This window comes from Ammospiza nelsoni, chromosome 11 (genome assembly GCF_027579445.1).
Source record: "Ammospiza nelsoni isolate bAmmNel1 chromosome 11, bAmmNel1.pri, whole genome shotgun sequence".
Lineage (NCBI taxonomy): Eukaryota > Metazoa > Chordata > Aves > Passeriformes > Passerellidae > Ammospiza > Ammospiza nelsoni.
This window is the reverse complement of record NC_080643.1, coordinates 22,369,841-22,378,098: the sequence shown is the minus strand read 5'-3', so window position 1 is coordinate 22,378,098 and position 8,258 is coordinate 22,369,841.

Genomic DNA, 8,258 nt, shown 5'->3' with positions numbered 1-8,258 from the left:
AGAGCCGCTGCCGGGCTTCTTTCGGCAGAAGCGGCGCTAAGAGAGCACTGTGAGCGGTACAATCGTCTTTGCGCGAAGAAGCCGCTTCTTCGGCTCCGGGAGCCGGGAGAGAGCGGTAGCATCGCAAAGGTGAAGAAGGAAGCTGTACAACACTGGGATTGTGTGCGCAGCTTGCCAACTGATAGAAAACAGTACCTTACACTTTCCTGACGTTTCCAATCACATGAATCTTCGATTGGAAGCTGTTTTGGACAACTTTTCTTTCCTTCTTGTCAAACACTTGGCAGACCTCCGTGCAACGTCCAGAAGACGATGGGAGATGTTTTCTGTGCTCCCGCAGGTTTTCCTTGCCAGACAGAGTGGAAAAGCTTTCTGCTAGGATGTAGACCACAAAAGACGCTAAAGACGAAGGTACGATGCTCTCCGGAGCTAAGAGCCGCTGCCGGGCTTCTTTCGGCAGAAGCGGCGCTAAGAGAGCACTGTGAGCGGTACAATCGTCTTTGCGCGAAGAAGCCGCTTCTTCGGCTCCGGGAGCCGGAGAGAGCGGCAGCATCGCAAAGGTGAAGAAGGAAGCTGTACAACACTGGGATTGTGTGCGCAGCTTGCCAACTGATAGAAAACAGTACCTTACACTTTCCTGAGGTTTCCAATCACATGAATCTTCGATTGGAAGCTGTTTTGGACAACTTTTCTTTCCTTCATGCCAAACACTTGGCAGACCTCCGTGCAACGTCCAGAAGACGATGGGAGATGTTTTCTGTGCTCCCGCAGGTTTTCCTTGCCAGACAGAGTGGAAAAGCTTTCTGCTAGGATGTAGACCACAAAAGACGCTAAAGACGCAGGTACGATGCTCTCCGGAGCTAAGAGCCGCTGCCGGGCTTCTTTCGGCAGAAGCGGCGCTAAGAGAGCACTGTGAGCGGTACAATCGTCTTTGCGCGAAGAAGCCGCTTCTTCGGCTCCGGGAGCCGGAGAGAGCGGCAGCATCGGAAAACTGAAGAAGGAAGCTGTACAACACTGGGATTGTGTGCGCAGCTTGCCAACTGATAGAAAACAGTACCTTACACTTTCCTGAGGTTTCCAATCACATGAATCTTCGATTGGAAGCTGTTTTGGACAACTTTTCTTTCCTTCATGCCAAACACTTGGCAGACCTCCGTGCAACGTCCAGAAGACGATGGGAGATGTTTTCTGTGCTCCCGCAGGTTTTCCTTGCCAGACAGAGTGGAAAAGCTTTCTGCTAGGATGTAGACCACAAAAGACGCTAAAGACGCAGGTACGATGCTCTCCGGAGCTAAGAGCCGCTGCCGGGCTTCTTTCGGCAGAAGCGGCGCTAAGAGAGCACTGTGACCGGTACAATCGTCTTTGCGCGAAGAAGCCGCTTCTTCGGCTCCGGGAGCCGGAGAGAGCGGCAGCATCGCAAAGGTGAAGAAGGAAGCTGTACAACACTGGGATTGTGTGCGCAGCTTGCCAACTGATAGAAAACAGTACCTTACACTTTCCTGACGTTTCCAATCACATGAATCTTCGATTGGATGCTGTTTTGGACAACTTTTCTTCCCTTCATGCCAAACACTTGGCAGACCTCCGTGCAACGTCCAGAAGACGATGGGAGATGTTTTCTGTGCTCCCGCAGGTTTTCCTTGCCAGACAGAGTGGAAAAGCTTTCTGCTAGGATGTAGACCACAAAAGACGCTAAAGACGAAGGTACGATGCTCTCCGGAGCTAAGAGCCGCTCCCGGGCTTCTTTCGGCAGAAGCGGCGCTAAGAGAGCACTGTGAGCGGTACAATCGTCTTTGCGCGAAGAAGCCGCTTCTTCGGCTCCGGGAGCCGGAGAGAGCGGCAGCATCGCAAAGGTGAAGAAGGAAGCTGTACAACACTGGGATTGTGTGCGCAGCTTGCCAACTGATAGAAAACAGTACCTTACACTTTCCTGACGTTTCCAATCACATGAATCTTCGATTGGAAGCTGTTTTGGACAACTTTTCTTCCCTTCATGCCAAACACTTGGCAGACCTCCGTGCAACGTCCAGAAGACGTTGGGAGATGTTTTCTGTGCTCCCGCAGGTTTTCCCTGCCAGACAGAGTGGAAAAGCTTTCTGCTAGGATGTAGACCACAAAAGACGCTAAAGACGAAGGTACGATGCTCTCCGGAGCTAAGAGCCGCTCCCGGGCTTCTTTCGGCAGAAGCGGCGCTAAGAGAGCACTGTGAGCGGTACAATCGTCTTTGCGAAGAAGCCGCTTCTTCGGCTCCGGGAGCCGGGAGAGAGCGGTAGCATCGCAAAGGTGAAGAAGGAAGCTGTACAACACTGGGATTGTGTGCGCAGCTTGCCAACTGATAGAAAACAGTACCTTACACTTTCCTGACGTTTCCAATCACATGAATCTTCGATTGGAAGCTGTTTTGGACAACTTTTCTTTCCTTCTTGTCAAAACACTTGGCAGACCTCCGTGCAACGTCCAGAACACGATGGGAGATGTTTTCTGTGCTCCCGCAGGTTTTCCTTGCCAGACAGAGTGGAAAAGCTTTCTGCTAGGATGTAGACCACAAAAGACGCTAAAGACGAAGGTACGATGCTCTCCGGAGCTAAGAGCCGCTGCCGGGCTTCTTTCGGCAGAAGCGGCGCTAAGAGAGCACTGTGAGCGGTACAATTGTCTTTGCGCGAAGAAGCCGCTTCTTCGGCTCCGGGAGCCGGAGAGAGCGGCAGCATCGCAAAGGTGAAGAAGGAAGCTGTACAACACTGGGATTGTGTGCGCAGCTTGCCAACTGATAGAAAACAGTACCTTACACTTTCCTGAGGTTTCCAATCACATGAATCTTCGATTGGAAGCTGTTTTGGACAACTTTTCTTTCCTTCATGCCAAACACTTGGCAGACCTCCGTGCAACGTCCAGAAGACGATGGGAGATGTTTTCTGTGCTCCCGCAGGTTTTCCTTGCCAAACAGAGTGGAAAGCTTTCTGCTAGGATGTAGACCACAAAAGACGCTAAAGACGCAGGTACGATGCTCTCCGGAGCTAAGAGCCGCTGCCGGGCTTCTTTCGGCAGAAGCGGCGCTAAGAGAGCACTGTGACCGGTACAATCGTCTTTGCGCGAAGAAGCCGCTTCTTCGGCTCCGGGAGCCGGAGAGAGCGGCAGCATCGCAAAGGTGAAGAAGGAAGCTGTACAACACTGGGATTGTGTGCGCAGCTTGCCAACTGATAGAAAACAGTACCTTACACTTTCCTGAGGTTTCCAATCACATGAATATTCGATTGGAAGCTGTTTTGGACAACTTTTCTTTCCTTCATGCCAAACACTTGGCAGACCTCCGTGCAACGTCCAGAAGACGATGGGAGATGTTTTCTGTGCTCCCGCAGGTTTTCCTTGCCAGACAGAGTGGAAAAGCTTTCTGCTAGGATGTAGACCACAAAAGACGCTAAAGACGAAGGTACGATGCTCTCCGGAGCTAAGAGCCGCTGCCGGGCTTCTTTCGGCAGAAGCGGCGCTAAGAGAGCACTGTGAGCGGTACAATTGTCTTTGCGCGAAGAAGCCGCTTCTTCGGCTCCGGGAGCCGGAGAGAGCGGCAGCATCGCAAAGGTGAAGAAGGAAGCTGTACAACACTGGGATTGTGTGCGCAGCTTGCCAACTGATAGAAAACAGTACCTTACACTTTCCTGACGTTTCCAATCACATGAATCTTCGATTGGAAGCTGTTTTGGACAACTTTTCTTTCCTTCATGCCAAACACTTGGCAGACCTCCGTGCAACGTCCAGAAGACGATGGGAGATGTTTTCTGTGCTCCCGCAGGTTTTCCTTGCCAGACAGAGTGGAAAAGCTTTCTGCTAGGATGTAGACCACAAAAGACGCTAAAGACGCAGGTACGATGCTCTCCGGAGCTAAGAGCCACTGCCGGGCTTCTTTCGGCAGAAGCGGCGCTAAGAGAGCACTGTGAGCGGTACAATCGTCTTTGCGCGAAGAAGCCGCTTCTTCGGCTCCGGGAGCCGGAGAGAGCGGCAGCATCGCAAAGGTGAAGAAGGAAGCTGTACAACACTGGGATTGTGTGCGCAGCTTGCCAACTGATAGAAAACAGTACCTTACACTTTCCTGACGTTTCCAATCACATGAATCTTCGATTGGAAGCTGTTTTGGACAACTTTTCTTTCCTTCATGCCAAACACTTGGCAGACCTCCGTGCAACGTCCAGAAGACGATGGGAGATGTTTTCTGTGCTCCCGCAGGTTTTCCTTGCCAGACAGAGTGGAAAAGCTTTCTGCTAGGATGTAGACCACAAAAGACGCTAAAGACGAAGGTACGATGCTCTCCGGAGCTAAGAGCCGCTGCCGGGCTTCTTTCGGCAGAAGCGGCGCTAAGAGAGCACTGTGAGCGGTACAATCGTCTTTGCGCGAAGAAGCCGCTTCTTCGGCTCCGGGAGCCGGAGAGAGCGGCAGCATCGCAAAGGTGAAGAAGGAAGCTGTACAACACTGGGATTGTGTGCGCAGCTTGCCAACTGATAGAAAACAGTACCTTACACTTTCCTGACGTTTCCAATCACATGAATCTTCGATTGGAAGCTGTTTTGGACAACTTTTCTTTCCTTCTTGTCAAACACTTGGCAGACCTCCGTGCAACGTCCAGTAGACGATGGGAGATGTTTTCTGTGCTCGCGCAGGTTTTCCTTGCCAGACAGAGTGGAAAAGCTTTCTGCTAGGATGTAGACCACAAAAGACGCTAAAGACGAAGGTACGATGCTCTCCGGAGCTAAGAGCCGCTGCCGGGCTTCTTTCGGCAGAAGCGGCGCTAAGAGAGCACTGTGAGCGGTACAATCGTCTTTGCGCGAAGAAGCCGCTTCTTCGGCTCCGGGAGCCGGAGAGAGCGGCAGCATCGGAAAGGTGAAGAAGGAAGCTGTACAACACTGGGATTGTGTGCGCAGCTTGCCAACTGATAGAAAACAGTACCTTACACTTTCCTGAGGTTTCCAATCACATGAATCTTCGATTGGAAGCTGTTTTGGACAACTTTTCTTTCCTTCATGCCAAACACTTGGCAGACCTCCGTGCAACGTCCAGAACACTATGGGAGATGTTTTCTGTGCTCCCGCAGGTTTTCCTTGCCAGACAGAGTGGAAAAGCTTTCTGCTAGGATGTAGACCACAAAAGACGCTAAAGACGCAGGTACGATGCTCTCCGGAGCTAAGAGCCGCTGCCGGGCTTCTTTCGGCAGAAGCGGCGCTAAGAGAGCACTGTGACCGGTACAATCGTCTTTGCGCGAAGAAGCCGCTTCTTCGGCTCCGGGAGCCGGAGAGAGCGGCAGCATCGCAAAGGTGAAGAAGGAAGCTGTACAACACTGGGATTGTGTGCGCAGCTTGCCAACTGATAGAAAACAGTACCTTACACTTTCCTGACGTTTCCAATCACATGAATCTTCGATTGGAAGCTGTTTTGGACAACTTTTCTTTCCTTCATGCCAAACACTTGGCAGACCTCCGTGCAACATCCAGTAGACGATGGGAGATGTTTTCTGTGCTCCCGCAGGTTTTCCTTGCCAGACAGAGTGGAAAAGCTTTCTGCTAGGATGTAGACCACAAAAGACGCTAAAGACGCAGGTACGATGCTCTCCGGAGCTAAGAGCCGCTGCCGAGCTTCTTTCGGCAGAAGCGGCGCTAAGAGACCACTGTGAGCGGTACAATCGTCTTTGCGCGAAGAAGCCGCTTCTTCGGCTCCGGGAGCCGGAGAGAGCGGCAGCATCGCAAAGGTGAAGAAGGAAGCTGTACAACACTGGGATTGTGTGCGCAGCTTGCCAACTGTTAGAAAACAGTACCTTACACTTTCCTGACGTTTCCAATCACATGAATCTTCGATTGGAAGCTGTTTTGGACAACTTTTCTTCCCTTCATGCCAAACACTTGGCAGACCTCCGTGCAACGTCCAGAAGACGTTGGGAGATGTTTTCTGTGCTCCCGCAGGTTTTCCTTGCCAGACAGAGTGGAAAAGCTTTCTGCTAGGATGTAGACCACAAAAGACGCTAAAGACGAAGGTACGATGCTCTCCGGAGCTAAGAGCCGCTGCCGGGCTTCTTTCGGCAGAAGCGGCGCTAAGAGAGCACTGTGAGCGGTACAATCGTCTTTGCGCGAAGAAGCCGCTTCTTCGGCTCCGGGAGCCGGGAGAGAGCGGTAGCATCGCAAAGGTGAAGAAGGAAGCTGTACAACACTGGGATTGTGTGCGCAGCTTGCCAACTGATAGAAAACAGTACCTTACACTTTCCTGACGTTTCCAATCACATGAATCTTCGATTGGAAGCTGTTTTGGACAACTTTTCTTCCCTTCATGCCAAACACTTGGCAGACCTCCGTGCAACGTCCAGAAGACGTTGGGAGATGTTTTCTGTGCTCCCGCAGGTTTTCCTTGCCAGACAGAGTGGAAAAGCTTTCTGCTAGGATGTAGACCACAAAAGACGCTAAAGACGAAGGTACGATGCTCTCCGGAGCTAAGAGCCGCTGCCGGGCTTCTTTCGGCAGAAGCGGCACTAAGAGAGCACTGTGAGCGGTACAATCGTCTTTGCGCGAAGAAGCCGCTTCTTCGGCTCCGGGAGCCGGAGAGAGCGGCAGCATCGCAAAGGTGAAGAAGGAAGCTGTACAACACTGGGATTGTGTGCGCAGCTTGCCAACTGATAGAAAACAGTACCTTACACTTTCCTGACGTTTCCAATCACATGAATCTTCGATTGGAAGCTGTTTTGGACAACTTTTCTTTCCTTCATGCCAAACACTTGGCAGACCTCCGTGCAACGTCCAGAAGACGATGGGAGATGTTTTCTGTGCTCCCGCAGGTTTTCCTTGCCAGACAGAGTGGAAAAGCTTTCTGCTAGGATGTAGACCACAAAAGACGCTAAAGACGCAGGTACGATGCTCTCCGGAGCTAAGAGCCGCTGCCGGGCTTCTTTCGGCAGAAGCGGCGCTAAGAGAGCACTGTGAGCGGTACAATCGTCTTTGCGCGAAGAAGCCGCTTCTTCGGCTCCGGGAGCCGGAGAGAGCGGCAGCATCGCAAAGGTGAAGAAGGAAGCTGTACAACACTGGGATTGTGTGCGCAGCTTGCCAACTGATAGAAAACAGTACCTTACACTTTCCTGACGTTTCCAATCACATGAATCTTCGATTGGAAGCTGTTTTGGACAACTTTTCTTTCCTTCTTGTCAAACACTTGGCAGACCTCCGTGCAACGTCCAGAAGACGATGGGAGATGTTTTCTGTGCTCGCGCAGGTTTTCCTTGCCAGACAGAGTGGAAAAGCTTTCTGCTAGGATGTAGACCACAAAAGACGCTAAAGACGCAGGTACGATGCTCTCCGGAGCTAAGAGCCGCTCCCGGGCTTCTTTCGGCAGAAGCGGCACTAAGAGAGCACTGTGAGCGGTACAATCGTCTTTGCGCGAAGAAGCCGCTTCTTCGGCTCCGGGAGCCGGAGAGAGCGGCAGCATCGCAAAGGTGAAGAAGGAAGCTGTACAACACTGGGATTGTGTGCGCAGCTTGCCAACTGATAGAAAACAGTACCTTACACTTTCCTGACGTTTCCAATCACATGAATCTTCGATTGGAAGCTGTTTTGGACAACTTTTCTTTCCTTCATGCCAAACACTTGGCAGACCTCCGTGCAACGTCCAGAAGACGATGGGAGATGTTTTCTGTGCTCCCGCAGGTTTTCCTTGCCAGACAGAGTGGAAAAGCTTTCTGCTAGGATGTAGACCACAAAAGACGCTAAAGACGCAGGTACGATGCTCTCCGGAGCTAAGAGCCGCTGCCGGGCTTCTTTCGGCAGAAGCGGCGCTAAGAGAGCACTGTGAGCGGTACAATCGTCTTTGCGCGAAGAAGCCGCTTCTTCGGCTCCGGGAGCCGGAGAGAGCGGCAGCATCGGAAAGGTGAAGAAGGAAGCTGTACAACACTGGGATTGTGTGCGCAGCTTGCCAACTGATAGAAAACAGTACCTTACACTTTCCTGACGTTTCCAATCACATGAATCTTCGATTGGAAGCTGTTTTGGACAACTTTTCTTTCCTTCATGCCAAACACTTGGCAGACCTCCGTGCAACGTCCAGAAGACGATGGGAGATGTTTTCTGTGCTCCCGCAGGTTTTCCTTGCCAGACAGAGTGGAAAAGCTTTCTGCTAGGATGTAGACCACAAAAGACGCTAAAGACGCAGGTACGATGCTCTCCGGAGCTAAGAGCCGCTGCCGGGCTTCTTTCGGCAGAAGCGGCGCTAAGAGAGCACTGTGAGCGGTACAATCGTCT